This window comes from Heliangelus exortis, chromosome W (assembly GCF_036169615.1).
Source record: "Heliangelus exortis chromosome W, bHelExo1.hap1, whole genome shotgun sequence".
In the NCBI taxonomy this organism is placed as follows: domain Eukaryota; kingdom Metazoa; phylum Chordata; class Aves; order Apodiformes; family Trochilidae; genus Heliangelus; species Heliangelus exortis.
The window spans coordinates 9,072,196-9,091,139 of record NC_092453.1 but is presented as its reverse complement, the minus strand read 5'-3'; the positions used below and the strand labels follow the sequence as shown (position 1 = coordinate 9,091,139).

Here is an 18,944-nt window from a genome sequence, read left to right as displayed (position 1 = left end):
ACCTGCAATTTTCAGTGTCCGTTATTACCTGGCCCTTGTTTTGGGGCTTAAAAGTAACTTTTTAATGATATTTGTGTCTGACCATTTAAAAGCTGCTCCTGATGGAGGAGTGTTAGCAGAAAAGAAATGGGTTGTTGAGTCTTTGCTTCCAAGGAACAAATGATGGGAGAAGAGGAACCAACCTCAAGTTGTGCCAGGGGAGGTTGAGATTGGAGCTTGGGAACAATTTCTCCCTGGAAAGAGTTTCCAGGCCCTTGCCCAGGCTGCCCAGGGCAGGGTTGGAGTCCTCATCCCTGGAGGGCTTTCAGAGCTGTGGAGATGGGGTGATGGGGGCCATGGGGCAGTGGTGGCCTGGGCAGTGCTGGGTTAATGGTTGGACTGGGTGATCTTCAAGGTCCTTTCCAACCAAAATGATTCTGTGATTTGAAGTGGTTATTTTCTCAGTACATGGCTGGACAGTCCTGGTGTGTAACAGTATGGGTAAGTTTTAATGTGTGGGAATGACATGCAGGTGTAAAAATGCAGTTTATTTACAATTTGAGGTTGAATTTTAATAGAAGTCAAAATTTTATTTCATCTTCTTTCTTATTTCAATGGGGGCTCTTCAAATAGAATTTGTTCTGAGAACTGAAATACTCATCCTAAAATAGTGTGTCCCTCAGCCATCTGTATGCAAAGGAAAAACTGTTCAGGGGAGGAAGGGTTACAGAAACTGTGTGACCTGGTTCTGTTTTCAGGTGGAAATGGCAGGCAGAGAGAGTTGTTGCTTGTGTCCTTGAGGTTGCTCAGGTATGGAGAGGGAGAGAAGACTGAAAAAAGCCTGGAAAGGAAAATGTAGTGAGGGGAATGAAAAGGGAAAGGCCTTTCAGGAACTTCTGAGATGTTTTTAGGGCAGGAAGACTGGATGCAGTGATCTGGGGAGACAAATCACTCCTCAGAGTGAGAGGGATTGAGTATCTACTCAGAAATCTTGGTAAAATTAGTTTCCAATGGGAATGTGTCAGTATCAGGATCAAGGTGCCCTTTTTTTAATATAGTTTGGAGAAACACTTAGGACTTGGGGCACTCCAGAGCATGAAGACATTTTTTTCAATGGCAGTTTGTCTTAATATTCATGACACCTAATTTTTTGGCCTAAAAATTAACAGAGGAGTTGTGTTGGGTCATTCTGAAGGACTACACATGTATTGGGGAGACATATTCAAAACTCAGAAGTGGTCCCAGTGGTTACCTTCAGGAAGTCTTTTTGTGTTCTCCTTGCAAAGTCAAGTTGTAAATGAAATTCTTTGGTAGTTTTATGTTGCTACCTGCTATATAGAATCACAGAATGCTTTGGGTTGGAAGGGACCTTTAAAGCCAGGGACATCTTTGACTCCATCAGGTTGCTCAGAGCCCTGTCCAACCTGGCCTGCAATGGTTCCAGGGTCTGTTGCTATATTCTAAGTAGATATTCTAGGACAATTTGGTCTTTGATCCCAAGACTGCTGCGGGCAGGTTGCTTGGAGCAACCTGGGATGGGGGGAGGTGTCCATGACCATGGCAGGGGGTGGGAAGTGGATGAGCTTTTGGGTCCTTTCCAACCCAAACCATTCTGTGAAGGGTGTTTGCAACAAGTAAATATTTCTGCCCTCTGCTTTTCTTGCAGTGCTGTCTTGACCCTGCCCGAAGCATCTGTCAAAAGAAGTTTTGTGGCCTGCAGCATTTACATCGATCTCTGGTTTTAATAGAAACTGTTGTGTGGTTTAATACGTTCCAACTGTTTTGGGACTGATTGATGGTAAGAGAACATTCTGGTAACTTCAGAGCCTTGTGAAGCACTTGGTGTCCTGCCTGCTCATCAGAGTAGGTTTCACATGATTCATCCTGCTGCTCTCAGCCTGTTTGGAAAAACAGCAAATCTTTAGGTGTCTAGAAGCTTTCTGGAACATGTTCTTCATCTCAGCTGCTATCTTGGAACTGTGATTTTTTTCTTTTTTCCAGTTCCCTTTTTATCCGGGGTATTTTGTGATTGAGGCCTGTTTCTGAAGCTTGGGGAAGCCACGTTGTACTGAGGCAGTGGAAAGCTAATTTTCAGTTGGTAGAGAGACAACATTTGCATCTGGATTAACTTTAGTCTAGCATTCAGGTATGCTTGCTATTGCAATGAAATCTCATTTGCAAGACTTTGGCTTTTGCTCTTCATCCTGATGGAAATGTTGCAAGGCCTCAGGCTGAACTCTCATCCTAATGGCAATTCTCTTTGGCTGCCTATCATCCAGAATTGGAAAACTGGGTCTTTTCTAGTCTTAACCTTCCCCAAACTGATTCTTTTCTGTGATTATCTCCATGCACCAAAAGGGGATTTGAGTTTCAGATCTCCAAAATGCCTTTGTGCACCTCAGCTCCAATTTTTGATGAGGAAAGTCCTTTCAGATCAGGCTTCTGAAGATGTGTGAAGATCTCGTTGAACTTTTTTCTTTTCCCATAGTCTAGAGTGGAAATAAAGCTTTTCAGAGCCTTTGGTAACTGGTATGGCTGGCAATGTCATTTATTAGGAATTGAAATTCCATGTCTGACCACAGGAAAGAATATCTTTAGACTCCAGTGGAGGCAGCATGAAACAGATGGAAGGTGTCACTCTTTAGGGGTGGTTATTTCAAGAGGGAGAACTTGGTGTGATATTCCTAAGGGCAGGGTGACACACAGGAGGTTTGGAGTCTCCTCTCTTTGTCTGAGGTGTTTGGAAGACTTAAGTAACACAAAGGGTTTTTTTCCTTCCTGAAAGGTTCTGCCAATTCTTGAAATTCTGTATCATGTGGAAGAAAGGAATCCCCACCACATTTACATCTCTTTTCATTCTGCTGATCCTGACAGAGGATGATGGCTTCAACAGGTCCATCCATGAAGTGGTGAGTTGTTCTTTTGGTAAATAATCCTTCAGCTCTAAAGTGTTCCAATACTAATTTGGAAGAGATATTTTGAGTAGAGATAATTCTTTTGAATACTTCTTTTGAAACATCTGTAGATGTTTCCTCAGCAGAGGCTGTGGTCACCCAAAGTTGATGGCATATCCATATTTCTTAAGGACTAACCCAAAATTCTCCTCTCGTAGAGATACTGCATGTAGCCTTTTTTTCCCTGTCTTTTTTGGTGTTGCCTGTTGCAAATTAAAATAGTTGTAGCCAGGTTGGCTGCCTCAGAGATGCTGAGTGTCTGCCCTGGAAGTGATGTGGCTTGAAAAAAAAAAAGAGAAAACCTTCTTTGTTTCTCTTGAAAAACTTTGCTCAACCAGTTTTATGCATCTGAGAGGAGCTTTTAATAGGAATTTTATTTTCCAGGCTGAATGTTACTTCCTTACTTGGCATTTCTTTTCCTGTCTTTCTGCTAGTTTAATATCTATTTTATGTTCTCCATATAATATGATCCAAATTTTTACTACCTATGCTGGTTACTACCATCTGTGCTAGAGAATACCTTGTTCCTTTTACCCTGGCCTGTTTTTTTCAGTTCTTCCTTTGCTTCTTCCATCTTCTTCTCTATTGATTATTTTCATTTTCATTCAGGTTTTACATTAACTGCTTCTTTCTTTTACTCAGTGCTTGTGTTTTGCCACTGCCAGGTGTCTTGTGGGGAGCATAAATTTATAAATAACATTTTGTGGCCAGATTTGCTTCTTGGCTATATAGTGAGAAGTAGCTGTGAAGTGCCTGAACCTGCAGACCTGTCCATGTGATCTTCTCCTCTCAAACCTACTGCAGGAACCCCCTGTGAAAATGGAAACTTTGACCATCAAAAGCCAATGGAGTGCTAGGGCACTGCAGAGGACAGATGGGGAATAGCCTCAGTTCTTCCTCCTCTTCCTCCTTGCTGTTCTTTCCTTTACTCTTTCCTCCATGCATTGATGGATGGGGGGATGTTTATGCTGGAGGAGAGAGTGAACCTGGAGGCTAAGCAGAATGTTTTCCCACCCTTGCAGTGCTTTTCTTAGGGAATTTGAAGGTTTTTTCTTGCTCTCTGCTCTTAATCTTGGTGGGACGTGGATGGGTTGGATGCAGTGAAGGAGAAAAGAGGTTGCCCCTTCTTGAAACCTTCAACAGTGCTCTCCAAAAGTCACCAAAATAAACTCTAATATAGGCAAGAGGGTTGATGACTGTGATACCAGTTCTTAAATATTCCTTAAGAAAAGGATTCCTCATCTATAGAAACCCCACAGTCTGTTATATTTGTCAAATATAAAAATTATCTCCTTGATCAACATATTTCTTCTCTTCCTGAAGTTTAGGAGGGGGTTGTGGGTATGAAGATACAAATGAGATCATTGACTTTTGTATTGTGAGCTGTTGAGGAATGGATTTACAGGTGGTGGGTTCCTACAGATCCAATGGTAGAATAGAAATTATTGAATAAGTGTACTTAGTGTCCCACTTTGTGGCAAAAGAATTTGAAATCACACTGAAAAATCATTTTCCCTCTTAAATCTTTTCAAATCATTTGAATGGATATTTCTAGGTATGAATGACCAAGTTACTACTCAAAACCAGCAGCATAAAGTAAGAAATGAGTTTTACATTCTCTTAAATTTTAAGTCCACATCTCCTAAAGGCTGAGAGGGTGTTAGAGGGCAGCAAAATGAATGGAGTCAGAAAACTGTAAGATATTTCCATAAAATGTGTTCATCTAGTGCCAGTTACATAACTGGAATGACATGATTACTTGCTGCAAACATTTATCAAATGTTAATAGTTACAGCAAGATTTTATTTTTTTTTCCCCTTTACTTGGCTGAAGGATGAAGAGAAAAAGGATTTTCTATATTTTAAGTCAACCTGTTTTTCTCTCTGCCCCTGTGTAACATGTGTACTATTCTTATAAGAATCATGACTGTACAGTCCATTCCTGGGCTATTTTTCTTTATGGGATTTAACCCACGTTTATTTATTGATTTTTAAATTTAATTTTAGTAAGTACAGATTTATAAAACTTGTGATTACACTGGCTGGTAAAGAGCTCAGGAAGCCACAGAAACTTTTTGACTGCTGAAGCATTTTTTTGTTTGTTTAAAATTAATGTGGTCTTAGCTGCTTGGAAAATGTGATCAAAACCCCATAGGTCTTGTTCCTGTAATTGGCTTTAATGCAGTGAGGTCCCTGGATGCACGTAGAGCTCAATTTCTTTCACTAATAATAGTAGTAACAACAAAGCAAATGTGAGAATTCCCTAAAGGGGACAAGTAGTTGTGATTTTTTTCTTCTCTGATTTATGAAGCTGTAAGTAAAATGACATGGGATGTGAAAATAACATCAGGCAGTACTTTATGTAGCTGTTACCTGTAGTGCTACTGTAGTACTTTACGCTGTAGTAAATAGATGGTAAATCACAATTGAACTGTTTACTTTTACTGTGTTAAGAAATATCTGCAATTCTTGCACCCTGAGAGTCCAGGAGCCTGATGTTAAAAAGAGTAATTAATCAAAACATTTTAATTTTTATTTGTTTTTAAAAATTATTCTTACTGTGTAGGTCTGAGCTTTCTGGTTTTCTTTTTTTCCCCTTTCTAAATTTTATCTATTAATGAGATGGCCCAGATTGTGGCACTGGCTTCAGGGAGGTGATTTTGAAATTTAAGATGTTTTAATGTTTCCTCTGAACCCCCAAACTAGGTGCTCAAGATGGGGCCTCACCAGTGCAGAGTGAAGCAGGACGGTCACCTCCCTTGACCTGCTGGCAGTGCCATGGTTGATGCACCCCAGGGTGGTCGTGGTCACCATAGGGATGGGTGAGTTCTGGGGTCGTGGTACTAATCTGGCCTCTGCTCACCCCCACTGTGGGACAGGGAGGAGAAAACCCACCCAAAGGCTCCTGAATCCAGACAAGGACAGGGAGGTTGGCATTCCCCAATTACAGTAACAGGCAAAAAATTTGGGAAGGAGAAAAAAATCTAATGTAATCTGCAAGGAGAAAGAGAAAACATGGACAGATACCCCTCCCCACCCCTTTCTTCCCGGGCACTTTGCTGCCGCCTCCCCTCAGGGCACAGGGGGAATTCAGGGTCAGTTTCCCACACAGGAGGAGAAAATCATAGAATCATAGAATCATAGAATTGGCTGGGTTGGAAGGGACCTCAGAGATCATCAAGTCCAACCCTTGAATCCACCCAAAGGCTCCTGAATCCAGACAAGGACAGGGAGATCTCCATTCCCCGGTTACAGTAACAGACAAAAAAAAAACTTGGGAAGAAGAAAAAAATCTAATTTAATCTACATGGAGAAAAAGAAAACGTATACAGATACCTTCTCCCCAGACGTGGATCAGTTCGTTGCCGCCTCCCCTTAGGGCACAGGAAGGGTTCAGGGTCAGTTCCCCACACAGTGTTTCTGACCCTTTTCCTCCTCAGGGAGGACTCCTCACGTTCTTCCCCCGCTCCAAGGCTGACAGGAGAGTCCTTCAGGAACCCCTGGGACATGAGTCCCTCCCATGGGGTGCAGTCCCTCAGGAACTGCTCCATCCCAGGCTGCTCAGAGTCCTGTCTGCTGCGGGAACAGTCACCTCCTCTGCCACGGGCTTTGCTCTGACATTGCTCTCACCTTCTCCTCTCTCCTCTGCAGGTCTCATTTTTTTTATATTTTTGCAGTTTCCTTTCCCCTTTCTTCACTATGTCACTGGCAGAGGCACGGACAGGACCAGGGTTGGAACCAGGAGAGCTTTCAGCAGCTTCTCACAGGAGCCACCCCTGTGGCCTCTCAGCTTCCAAAACACCCTGCACCAACCCAAGACATCTGGAATAACCCACCTAGGGGACAGTTGATTGCTTGAATCAGATAAAAGAGGACTAAACAAATAGTAATTTTTTCCTATATTTTCCTTTCAGTCTGGGCTCTAAAGACCAATGGTGTTTTGGCAAGAGGATGGGATAACTTCCTTCTTTCCACTTCCAGTACAATTCTGTGATTTATAATTTCCATGCAAGCTATGAAACAAATCCAGTTGATATTTCAATGAGTTCAGCATGTGTAATACTGTGGGGAAACAAAACTCAGACTTAATGACTGATGATAGAGGTTTCAAAGTTAATACAGTATTTTCTGTTTCTAAGCTCAAGTAATAACGAATACATATATATATAAATGAATATAAGTGTAATTCCAAAAGTTTTTCACAGGTCCAGGTCCCGGGTTGCATGGAAGAAGCTGTGTAAGTAAAATAGCTCTTGGTGTCCTGTTTATTTCTCAAATCTTAACATACTGCCTTTGAGTGGAGCAGTGTGCATGACCATAACTGCTGAGTCTCTTAAATATATAATATGCAGGGTTTCAAATGGAATTAAAAATTTGGGGTGACCTTTTTGAATCCCATTCTGTGCTCTGTTAGTCATAGGCAACCAAGTGACTGCATCATTTGTCGTGTCAGGTTTTAGATTCTGAAGGACAGCATTGTCTTTCTGTCACGGTTTAACACTGGCCTGGCAATTAAACCGAGTAACAGATGCTCTCTATTAATCCCTCTCTCCTCCCTGATAAAGAAAGGAGAGAGAATAAGGGAGAGAGACTTATGGGTTGGAAACTAAACTACACAACTTTAATGAAACAGTAATGATAAATAGGAAAAATTACTAAATATATACAAATATACGGGAAAATTGATACCACGTTCCTCCCCTCTTTCCTCCAATAACTCTCACGTCACCACCAAGGCTGCAGGGCAGCCCTGGGAAAGTCCAGGCTGGACTCCTGGAGTCGGCAGCAGTCAGGAGCTGGAGGCAGGAACACACAGATATGGGCTGGCACGGATCAGGACCACAGGCAGACGAACAGATGGAATCCCCCCAGGATGCTGAAGCAAAACAGGGAACGGGCAAAGAAAGGGTAGCAAGAAGGTCAGGAAGTGCAGGAAGCTGGCTTGACCCTTGTGATCCCTCAAATTTATACTGAGTATGACGTGTATGGGATGGAATACTCTGGTCAATTCTGGCATCTATCTTGTCCTGTCCTCCCCAAAGGAGGGCTGCAGGTGGGACCTCTTTACTTCTTCTGGAGGGTAAAATGTTCCTCAGAGCCGAGCAGTGTCCTTGGCTCTGCATACCAGTCTCTAGCAGTAGCTATAAACATCAAGTGTTATCAGTCCTAGAAGCAGACACTGTCTGAGAAACTTGCTGTTAATTTCAGCAAGTGCAACTACTTACAAGAGACTTAGCTGAAAGCAAAAGTGCAAGACAGAAAATCACCTTTATCCTGGCCCAAACCAGGACACTTTCCTTTTGTCTTCTCCAAGTCATTGAGTGGCCAACTCTCTCAGTGTCCTCATAGGAAATTGGTTACTGCTTCTCCATCCTCTTTCTTAAAGGAAGAAGGTTTTGTTGATCAAGATCATTAGTGGGTGGAAGAGGGAATTCAAAAAGCAGGAATGACAAAACAAGGGTGACAATTCCATTCACTCATCCAAAGGAGAGGTTGGAAGAAGGGATATAGTCAGAAGTGGGCTTGTGGAACTTTTGGAGAGAAGACGTTCATTAATAAAGTTGATCAGTGAGGTTGATGATAAAGTTTGGATTTTTTTAAGACACCTGTACTACCTTCAGTGAATGTGAACTTTCAATGTAACTTCATACACCAGAGATGGAATTATGCAAAGTGATAACTTAATCCTCTTTAAGCAAGCTTTTTGACCCGAAATAACCCTGAATTGATAGAGGATCTTCTCCATGTTTTTAGGGCAATTCCTGTTTTCTGCTTTATTTGCTGTATTGCTCCGGGTTGGTCAGCTGAATATTGTAAGAGGAAATAGTGGATTGATTCTCCTTCTGCATTAAACTCAGAATCATATCATAGAACCCCTGGCTGGTTTGGGTTGTAAGGGACCTTAAAGCTCATCCAGTTCCAAGCCCCTGTCCATGGTCAGGGACACCTCCCACCAGCCCAGGTTGCTCAAAGCCCCATCCAACCTGGCCTGAGACACTGCCAGGGATGGGAAACAGTAGCAGACTTCATCCCCCCTGGTTGTGGAGAGCACTAGAAGATACAAAGCTCTTACTCTTGACTTTTTCTAACCTTTTGAAGGAAGAAACCTCACATCTGGCAAGAGAAAGGCTCTGGTGTGAAGTCAGCAGTTGAGCTGTTCTTCTGTCTCGCGACCTTTAGCATGTGTGCTCTTGCCCATCACTTGGAGCTCCTGCATGCTACCTCTTGCCCAACTTGTAATGAGGGAAAATGGGAAGGAATTGGCAGCATGACTCAGGTGTCTGGGGTGGAACTGGAGACTTTGTAAAGGGTATGATCCAGGAGAATATAGGAGTGGGGTGGCATGGGGCTTAGAAAGCAGGGAATTGCCAGATTTACTCACCTTTCTCACTTAGTGTGTTTCCCTGTGACTTAGAATAAGGTTGATGATATCTACTGGTTGATAATACTGCAGAGGTCTCTTTTTTATTTATTTTTTTATTATTATTTATTGTTGCTTTAGAATCCAATATGTTTTGGTGACACTTGAGGCTGGAAACCAATTTACCGATCTTAAGGGACATGAGAGTCCAGATGACGCACTGTGGTACTGTGTTCTTATGCAGACCTAGGTGCTTCAGAACTTTATTAGTCAGTTTTGGGGTTTTTTTCTTTTCCAGATATTGAAAAATAATACTTGGTATGCTGAGCGTGTCTTAACAGAGATCTCACTTGGGAATCTCCTGATTCTGGTGGTGATAAGAACCATCCAGTACAACATGACCCGGATGAGGGTGAGTTACCTGCAGCTCTTGCATGTGGATTTGTAGGCAGCAGGTGCCAGGACTTGCCGGGTGATGGCCCCGGAAGAGGTGTGGTTTTCCGGAAGAGGCTACAGAGCCAGGCGGACCGAAGTTAGCTCTCTGAGACTAACCCGAACCAACACTAGCTCGATTGACTCTGTTCGCGAACCGAGCTCGCGCCCACAGCGAGATTCGTCTCACGTAACATCTGGTGGAGAATGCGGGCAACAATTTCGGTCTAAACCGTCTCCCTGAGCGTTTCGTCCGAAAGTGACCCTTCTCCACAGACCGTTCAATACCCCGAAAGATTCGGGTAAGAGAGACCTTTTCTTCTCTTCGACATCGACATCAGTAAAACCGATGATGGGATCCTATACAAGCAAACCTACCGGCACCACCGTTGCTGAGCAGATTGTAGCCCAGGCGGAAAGGCAGGAATCCCTCCGCTACCCGAGTCCTGAGACCGCCTGGGACCTCTGGGGGGAGGTGTATAATCTGCTGGCAAGTCTCCACTATAAGGAGACCAACGGCGACATTATTGGTGCGGACAACACCTGGCGGGTCGTTTGCAATCTATTAGCTCTTATGAAAGCCGAAATAGAAGTGGCAATTGTCACCGCCGCGGCTCCATTACGAAAGACCGAGGCATTTCCCCTGAAGGAAATGCCTGCTGCAACCCTCTCGGCACCACCCTTCGAGGGGGAGGAGGCCGAGAGAGCGCCAGCCGTGACCCCCTCGGCACCACCCTCCGAGGGGGAGGAGCCCGAGAGAGCGCCAGCCGTGACCCCCTCGGCGCCACCCCTGGAGGAAGGAAAAAACGAGCAAGTATGTCTGGGGCTGACCAGTGGCAAGCCTGCCATAAAGGGCATGTCTGGGAAGCCCCACCAAACCATGACCGAACTCCTATCGGATATCGGCCCGGAAGTCGAAACACCGAAAAATGATGGGGCGGAAACCGCGGCTTGCAGCACCTCCGGCTGCCGCGGAGAGTTACCCCTGCCGCCGCCCCCGGCCTCACAGAAGGCTGCAGAGAAAAAAGCAGCCCCTCAACCAGAGGCAGTATCTGCGCTGGAAAACAAGATATCGGCCCTGCAAGACCAGGTCACTCGGGCCATGCAACTAATAGAGAAGCGGGATGTCGAACATCACCCAGCTTTTCAGCAGTACAGGAACCCACCCACCCTGACGGACGACGAGGATGATGTCCCGACCCCGCCGCGGCAACTTCAAAACGCCCGGGGCGCTACTACCGGTCGCCCAGGGCGCTGGTCTGGCATCATCCGGGATGCCATTCTGGAGGGCGAGTGGGAGCCCACCACTGTGGCGTGCCCCGTGCTGCAGGGCGCTAATGGACAGCCGGTGTTTGAACAACACTCATGGAAAACCCTGCAGCAGGCGAGGCAGATAATCAAAGAACAGGGGCTGAGGTCGGAGAGCGGCCGGGCCATCCTGGACTGGCTGTTCACCTCCAATGTAAACAGCCCATATGACTGTCGCAGTCTAAGTCAGTACCTACTAACCCCCTCCCAACAAATCATCCGGTTAAGGGAGTGGGAACGCCTCGCCGCGGCGGAAGTTAACAGCGACAGGGCACCCGGAGATCCGCTAGCGGGCGTCACAGCGGAGATGCTCACCAGCTCCGGGCACTTTGCAGAGATCGATCTTCTGCTGCAATACCCGCGCGAGCTCCACCACGCCGCGGCAAGACTGGCACGTCAGGCATTTTACGCAGTACCAGAACCGCACCCAGTACCATCATTTACCAATGTAAAGCAAGGGTTGAACGAACCCTACCAAAATTTTGTCGATCGACTGTGGCAATCTGTCACGGCTCAATCAGACCTGACGATAGAGCAGCGTGAATCTATGTTTAAACTACTGGCATTCGAGAATGCAAATCCCAGATCAAAAGCCCTCTTCTCGACACTGCCGAAAACGGCGCCAGTATCAGAAATGCTGGACGTTGCCGCCAGGGCGTCTCAGCACCAGCAGCACCAGGGAATGGCTGGTGCTTTCGCCGCCGCATTGGAGCCAACCCATCAGCTCCTCGCGGCGGTAGTACAAAAACTGTGCAATAACGGAGGACGTGGCCGTCAAAACCGCCGAAATCGCCCAAACAGACAGAGGCAGTCCAGCCCGGTCTGTTTGTGATGCCACGCAAGGGGACACACCTGGCGAAACTGCTCTGCAGTCGTCTGGTGTAATCGCTGTCAGCAAGCGACACACAACAACGCAGCCTGCTGGTACCAAAAAAACGGCAGGGACAGCGCGAGGGGCCCCCACGCCGGGATACAAGTAGCCGGGCTGTCACGGTTTAACACTGGCCCGGCGATTAAACCGGGTGACAGATGCTCTCTATTAATCTCTCTCTCCTCCTTGATAAGAAAGGAGAGAGAATAAGGGAGAGAGACTTATGGGTTGGAGGCTAAACCAATCAACTTTAATGAAACAATAATGGTAAATAGGAAAAAAAAAGAAAAATGCTATATATATATATATATACAAATATACAGGAGAATGAATATCAGATTCCTTCCCCCTTTCCCCCCAACAATCCTCACGCAAACCAAGGCTGCAGGGCAGCCCTGGGAAAGTCCAGGCTGGACACACAGGAGGCAGGAACACAGGCGGGCAGGCAGGCAAGCAACCGGGCAGGGCAGCGGGCAGGGCAGCAGGCAGCCAGCCAGGGAGGCAACCAGGCAGGCCAGCAAGCAGGGACACAAGCAGCCAGCCAGGGAGGCAGCCAGGAGCTTCTGCTGGTCTTTTATAGTGCTACAGGTGAGACCAATTAGCTGTTAAGGGGGGTGGTACCCAGCACTTCTGCTGGTGATCTCAGGTGAAGCCGATCAGCTGGTAAGGGTGTGGCTCGGTCCTCGTGATCCCCCAACTCCATACCGAGGATGATGCACATGGGATGGAATACTCCATTTGAGAAACTTGCTGTCAACCTCAGCAAGTTCAACCATCTACAAGAAACTCAGAAAAATCACCTTTATCCTGGCCCAAACCAGGACACGGGCCAACGCTGTATGCCGGCTCCCCGCCCCAGCAACCCGGGGAAGCCTCGGCATCGATTTACAATCTGCGATAGACACCACGCTGCTGACCACGGCTGTCCACACAATACCAACAAACGTGTACGGACCGGTAATCCATGAAAATTCTAACGTTGGTGCACTTTTAGTAGGACGTTCTTCCTCAGGACTGGCAGGACTAGTAGTGCTCCCAGGGGTTATAGACGCCGACTCCACGGGGGAAATAAAGATAATGTGTTTTACACTAAATCCCCCCCTAGTAATTAAGGCAGGGACCCGATTAGCACAGCTAGTCCCACTCCCAAAATTAGACCTAGGAAAGAACGTTAAAACAGAGAGAGGCGATCAGGCCTTTGGCTCATCTGGAGACACCTTGGTAACCCTGGCGCAACAGATGAGAACAAGGCCGATTATAAACATACAGATGGCGATCGGCAAAGAGGTAAAAACCCTCCCTGTAATGCTAGATAAAGGAGCCGACGTCACAATCATCAGTAAGAATATCTGGCCTCGAAAATGGAAGCTTATTGCAGTTTCTGATGCCGTTCAGGGGATAGGTGGCGGTTCCACCCCCTTGCAAGCGCACCAACCAGTACAAATTAAATTTCCAGAAGGGCAAGTGGTAACTGTGAGACCATATGTGTTACCCTTGCCCGGTCAGCTTGGGGGGTTGGTCGGTCGGGACGTGATGAGCCAGATAGGGGCCATCCTCACTATCCCTGAACCCACCCAACCCTCCCAAAATTTTCAATAAGGGCCACTGCTGACATGCCGCTGACCCCCAGACTCCACTGGAAGTCGGACACCCCTGTCTGGGTAGAGCAGTGGCCCCTTTCCAAGGAGCGGCTAGACATAGCAAATCGCCTGATAAAAGAACAGCTAGACGCTGGACACGTCCAGCCATCCGTGAGCCCATGGAACACACCCATCTTCGTGGTTCCAAAAAAGTCAGGCAAGTGGAGATTGATACAAGATCTGAGAAAAATTAATGACCAGATGTGGCCAATGGGCGCCCTCCAACCTGGGCTGCCCCCGCTTACCATGCTACCTAGAGACTGGCATCTTCTGGTCATGGATTTAAAGGACTGTTTTTTCAATATCCCCTAAAATCGTGAAGATACTGCTCGCTTCGCGTTCACGGTCCCATCAGTTAACAAAAGTGAACCAGCGAAGCGATATGAGTGGGTGGTACTGCCACAGGGAATGAGAAACTCCCCGACCATATGCCAATCGTATGTGGCACGGGCGCTCGCGCCAATTAGAAAAGCAATGCCGGATACGATAATTTATCATTATATGGACGACATCTTATTTTGCCAGCAAGCCCCATTCCCCGAAAACATCGGCCAGGTCTTGACCGACCACCTCGAGACCGAGGGACTAATCGTAGCTCTGGAAAAAATTCAAATGAAGTCACCCTGGAGCTACCTAGGGTGGAAGGTAACTGATGCTATGGTGAGACCTCAAAAATTAGAAGTAGTCCATTCAGTTAAAACACTGAATGATGCCCAAAAACTAGTGGGCGAACTACAATGGGTTAGACCCATTATAGGTCTCACCAATGCAGACATCCACCCCTTTTTGTCCTTATTACGGGGTACACATCCAGGGGCACCTGTGGACTGGACCGAGGACCACTCCAACGCCTTGAAGCAGGTCGTCCACAATCTGACAACCGGCTATGCGGATCGGCGAGACGCCACCCACCCCATCGGAGTGTGGGTATGTAACCACCCCTCATTCCCCTTCGCTTTACTCATGCAGGACTTCACGAACAAAAGAATACCTGGGGAACGCAAACTCAATCTGACTTATAACCGAGACTCTACAAGATCAGAGTCTATAGCTATTTTAGAATGGCTGTTCCCTCCCCATATGCCTCAGAAGGGCATATGGCAAAAGACCGAGGTAATAGCATTCCTCATACGGAAGGGACGCCAGCGCTGTCTGGAAGTAGACGGCCAAGAACCGGAGTGGATCAACATCCCAATCAAAACCACCGATTTTGACTGGATGCTACAACACTCCGAGCCTCTACAGCTCGCCCTACTTGGTTATCCCGGCGAGGTGCGTCATGATGGCCCAAAACATCAGCGATTACAAGCTATCAGCCAGTTCCATTGGCTCGAGCAACCGATCGTTTCGGAGCGCCCAGTGCCCGGTATAACAGTATTCACAGACGCTGGACAAAGATCCAGAATGGCTGCCTGTGTATGGAAGGACAAAGGCCAGTGGAAACAGCATCTGATTTCAGGCACCTCCGAGGACAATCTACAAACCCTGGAACTGCTCGCGATCATCTGGGCCCTGACGCAGTGGCAGCAAGTTCCCGTTAACATCATCTCCGACTCCCAATATGCAGTCGGAGTCGCGAACCGTATCGAGGATGCCCTCATTAAGCCAGTGCCCAACAAAAGGCTTATGCAGTCGGAGTCGCGAACCGTATCGAGGATGCCCTCATTAAGCCAGTGCCCAACAAAAGGCTACAGGAACTCTTCCTATCATTGCAGCGTGCGCTGAGAATTCGAACACAGCCATGCTGCATTATTCATATCCGTAGCCACAAGACAGCGCTAGGCCTGGGGGAAGGGAATGCCAAAGCTGACTCTCTAGTCAGCTTAGGTTTACAAAACCCAGTTACCGAATTCTCCAAAGCCCAGAACAGCCATTCTCTATTTCATCAGAGCGCTAGGGCCTTGAAGCGCACGTTCAACATCACTTGGGAGGAGGCAAAAGGCATCGTTAAAGCCTGCCCCCAGTGCGCCCAGTTCGGCCCTACCCTGGGAATGGGTGTGAATCCACGCGGGCTTCAAGCCGGAGAAATCTGGCAGATGGACGTAACACACGTCCCGGAATTCGGAAGACTGAAATATGTCCATGTTACAATTGACACCTTCTCAGGCATGCTTTGGGCAACAGCTCAGATGGGGGAGAAGGCGCTACACGTGGTCCGTCATCTGACCAACTGTTTCGCTGTCATGGGGATCCCTCAGGTAATAAAAACAGACAACGCGCCGGCCTACACAGGTGCAAAGCTCAAGCAATTTTTCGCTACCTGGGGAGTGAAACATATCACAGGAATCCCCCATTCGTCTACAGGGCAAGCGATTGTAGAAAGAGCCAATCGCACCCTGAAGACATACCTACAGAAACAAAAAGACAGCGAAAATATGGACCCACAGACGCAGCTTAGTAAAGCGCTCTTCACTCTAAATTTTCTGAGCCTAAGCCGCGACTCCCAAGAGCCACCCGTCCTTCTACATTACTCGTCGCAGAAAGTCATCAGCATGCCTGAAGTCCAAATTTATTACAAAGAACCAACAACAGGTCAATGGATGGGGCCAAGACCATTGCTGTTCACCGGGAGAGGGTACAGCTGTGTATCCACAGACTCTGGGCCTCTCTGGGTGCCCAGCAAATGGACACGCCCTGCCCCGACCAGACCAGTACCACCGGCTCTGAACAACGAGGCACCACGCAACTAAGATCTTCGCGTATTTGTCATCTTTTCCCCCATAAAAACTTAAAAAAAAAAAAGAAAAAAAAAAAAAAAAAAAAAGGGGGGAAATGTAGGCAGCAGGTGTAGGGGCCGGATGGTGCTCACCCTGCCTGTGCCCAGTTGGGGCTGGCCCAGGGGGCGCATGCCCGGGTTCGGCAGGGTGTGGTTCCAGCAGGTCCCAGAGCCAGGCGGATCGAAGTTAGTTCACTGATACTAATCCGAACCAACACTAGCTCGATTGACTCTGCTCGCAAACCGAGCTCGCGCCCACGGCGAGATTCGTCTCACGCAACAGGATTATGTTATGTAAATTAATATTTTAGACCTGAATAAGGAAAATAAATCCATACTGGATTGGATAAGTGAATAAATTTGGTTCTGTGATAAGCCTGGACTTTGTCAGGGGCATCATTTGAGCTGCTACCTGCTCAAATGCTTTCAGGGATGCTAACAAGGGGACAAGATATCTGAAGTATCATGTGATTATAGTTGTGGGATATCTATAATGCTTTAAACAATTAATAGGGAGATGAGTTAGGAAGCAGAAAATTTTAGGATAAGACAATAAAAAGGAGAGAGGAAGGGAGAGGAGAAGAATGTCTTTCAGTATGTTACACCTGTGACCTCATTGTAAATCAGCATTGCTAAAGATAGGAAGACATACACATATCATTCTTTTATAAGTATGCTTTAAGAAAAGCATATTTAAAACATCCCAAAGTACATACACTTTAAATTTCTGCTCTATGCTTTTGACCACATCCTTTAAAGCAACGAGGTCCCTTCCAACTCCTGACATTCTGTGATTCTGTGGTGTATTACTCAGCCTTTTGAATGATTCCTGCAGTAGGTGTTATTGTGTATTAAAAGAACAATTTAATGTGGGGTGCTTTCTTTTTTCTTTCTGATAGGACAAGTACCTTCATACAAATTGTCTGGCAGCCTTAGCAAATATGTCAGCACAGTTCCACTCACTTTGAGCTCTGAAGTCACAGCTCTTGGTGTGGTGTGAGATACATTGTCTTGGTGCTCAAAAACTTGGTCAGGTTAGTAGTGGGATGCTTTGTTTCCCACTTCAGATCTTTTTCCTATGTTCCTTGTTTCTGATTTTATTCCTTTTTCTTCTACTGCTGTTTCTGCAGGCCAAAGGAAGATGTGTTCCTCAGGTTACATTTGGGCCAGGAAGAGGTTATCTTACTAGCCCCAGCCTGTTATCACCACTCAGTAGTCTTGTAGCCATCTTGTGGGAAATTAGGGACAGGCAATAGGAAGATCTCGTGTTGTACGGGCAGTTGCGTGTTGTACGGGCAGTACGTGTCGTACCCTCCTCTCAGCGAAGTCACTTAACCCCCGTTTGTTAGTTAGCAACGCCCAGTTTATGAAGTAAGCAGAAGCAGCGCAGTGAGCCGAGGCTATATAGCCCCATGTAACCAGTTAATAAATGCCATCTTGCTGTCTACCACACTGGTGTCTGTGAGATTATGGCCCGAGCGGCCGAGGGTGGGCCGCCGTGCCGTTCCTGAACCAGGTCGCCACGCCTCAGCAGAGGCAACAGAGGCAGAGGTGCCGAAACCCGGGACACTATCCGGGAAACGGGAATCGCCTGGACGGGTGAAGGGCAGCCAAAGCGGCTGGACCAGCTCGGCGGGGAGGACGCTCCCGGACCAGCGAAGAGGATGGAAGCTCTCGCGAAGGTCGTATCTCAGATTCATAAGCAATGGGGTATCGATTGTAAACCAAAAGATTTTACGCTCGCGGTGTTGAGGCTGTTGCGAATTGGGGTCATTGACTGACCAGTGGACATACTCCACCCAGAAATATGGGACAAGTGCACTAAGGCTCTGGCCGAGGAAACAATGTCCTCGGGTTCGGGGCGGAATCTTAAATCATGGGGGGAGAGTCGTACAGGCTCTGCAAAAAGCTCAGCAAGAGCAAGAGACTTGGAAAACCGCGCAAGACTGCTTGCTGGCCGCACCCTGGCTGGGGATTGGGGCGTCTACACAGACTATAAACGATTGCAGTCTTGCCAAGTGCAGGGATTTGCAGCCGCGAGGACCCTCTCCGCAGCCCCTGGGCCCAGACACACCTGTTGGGGGAGGAGAGCAGGCGCAATCATTTTGGGACGGGCTGGCGGAGGAGGCCAGGAACGCTGCCATTGATTTGGGGTCTGAGAGGGGCCGGGAAAGGCCCCCGCCTTATGCGCCACAAAATGGCACTGAACCCCGGGAGGATGGGAGGCATGCGGATGTGGTATGCGGGAACAGAGAAGGTCCGCTAGATGGCGCAGACGCGCGTGAGCGGGAGAGAGGGAGGAGACCTGGGCGGGAAATCAGGACCAACCAGAGAGCCTCCCCCAGCAGGAGGTGGGGTGAGCCTAGGGGGAAGGAGCGGCTTAATCCGAGGAGAAAGGGGAGGGGTCGGAGCCAAACGAAAAGGTTCCGGAGTCCGGAAGCATCCAGTCAGCCGACTTCCGGACCCGAGTCAGACTCTAGCTGGGATGAATGGTTTGACAAGTGGTCTGTAGCCGACTCCGCCTCCGACAAAGAGGAAGCGAGGGTATACAAGATTAGTAACCACAATGCTCCTACTTGGGTTAAGGGGAAGTTAGAAAAGGAACGAACTCCACTTACAGACTGGAAGAAAATAAAAATAGCATGCGCCGATTGGGCCCCATCAGCCGCGCTAGCGTTTCCGGT

The 18,944-nt window shown here is 47.3% G+C and overlaps 1 pseudogene; it reads left to right on the top strand.

Annotated features, from left to right (window-relative positions):
• Window positions 1-18,944, top strand: part of LOC139789242 (uncharacterized) — a 132,006-nt pseudogene that overhangs the window by 21,528 nt on the left and 91,534 nt on the right.